The sequence below is a fragment of the Limulus polyphemus genome, unplaced genomic scaffold (genome assembly GCF_000517525.1).
Source record: "Limulus polyphemus unplaced genomic scaffold, Limulus_polyphemus-2.1.2 Scaffold903, whole genome shotgun sequence".
In the NCBI taxonomy this organism is placed as follows: domain Eukaryota; kingdom Metazoa; phylum Arthropoda; class Merostomata; order Xiphosura; family Limulidae; genus Limulus; species Limulus polyphemus.
In genome coordinates, this window is record NW_013666513.1 from 207346 (window position 1) to 209030 (window position 1685).

Below are 1685 nucleotides of genomic sequence, written 5' to 3' on the forward strand. Positions count from 1 at the left end.
CTGTGTTTTAAACATAACCGCGCTTCACTCTTTGAGGTGGGTTGTAGGAATGGCGGTCAAATACCACTATTAGATTTAGTGGGGGTAGTTGTACCACCCTTTCAGATGAGTTTTAAACTTCTAACTATTATCTTCAGTTGTATAAACTAGTGATGTGCTAAACATTACGTCTAATGGTAAATCATGCAATGAAGTTCATACATTTTACCTTAAAATACCACCTGATATCTCAAAATGCAAGGGGTCACAGCTGAATTTTCGAACTCCTAACTATCATTCCCAGTTGTATAAATTGGTGACTGGTTTGTTTGTTTTGAATTTCGCGCAAAGGCTATCTGCGCTAGCCGTCCTTAATTTAGTAATGAAAGACTAGTAATCAATACCCACCGCCAACTCTTGGACTACTTTTTTACCGATGAATAGTGGTTTTGAATGTCACATTATAACGCCTGCACAGCTGAAAGGACGAGCATGTTTGGTGGGACGGGGATTTTGGACCCGCGACCCTAGATTGCGAGTCAAGCGCCATAACCGCCTGGCCATGCTGGGCCTAAATTGATGATCCAATATGTATTGCATCTACTACCACCAATCATAATAATTTCATAATGATGAAGTAGTAGTCATACAAGAGCGCAAACATCTCACCTTTAAAACCACTTGATAGATTAGAAATCAAGAATCACCACTTTATTTTAATCAGAGGTTTCTCAACCAAATTGACAATCATAGTTGCGGTGATTTGGTTTAACCCAAGCCATATGGATTGGGAGACAATAGTTGGTGCTTTGACCAAATGTAGGAGCTGTCTCTCCCTTCTAGATCTGGAGCTTCCTCATCTAGCTCATCCTGAATGGTCAGATATGTACTCTCAGCTCTTTCCTCTTCACCCACTGAGCCATAGTGGGATAAAATAGTGTTCTTGTCTTCTTCTGACTTGTCAGTCTCCTCCTCTAATTCCTGGTCAAGCCAATTCTCTAGCGGTTTGTCCATAATGTAAAGATGCATTATACACATTAACTCTCCTCTCAACTACCGTACGTCTTACATTAATGGACTGATTTGTCTGAGTACAAGATGAGGTCCTGTCCAGCTGGAGCTAAACAGCTTCTGTGCTGTTAATATGCATCAAAGCAGCACCCAATCTTTACTCCATTCCTTCAGTCTTGTCATATGGCAGCCTTTCCTTGCTGTTGACGTCCAAACTCGTGCACATAAACTAACACAGACAATAACCATTTCATATATTCTTGTCGACATTGTGGAACATCAGTTCTAGGAGGAGGACGATACACCACGTTTTCGAATACATCAGTATATTCAGCTAACAATTCACTTGACTTGTTGCTGCTGCATAGAGTCTAGATTGTCTGCCTAAGCTTCAACTACCGTTTTCTGATGCATTTATTGATAACTGCATACTTGCTTTTGAACGCCGCAGAATAGATGCAACCTTAGCAATACCATTAGCCACAGTTACTTACCCAATGACCATTCCAACTTAAAGCTAAATAACTGATCATTCATAACTGCATAACATCACTGGGACTTTACCCCTCCTTGGATGACCCCCTGTGGGTCAGCGGTAAATCTATCGACTTATAACAAACAAACTAAACCCCTCTTAGGCATATAATTACCTAAGCTAATGCTGCTTTCTTTTTCAAAAGGGCCATCAAATGTAC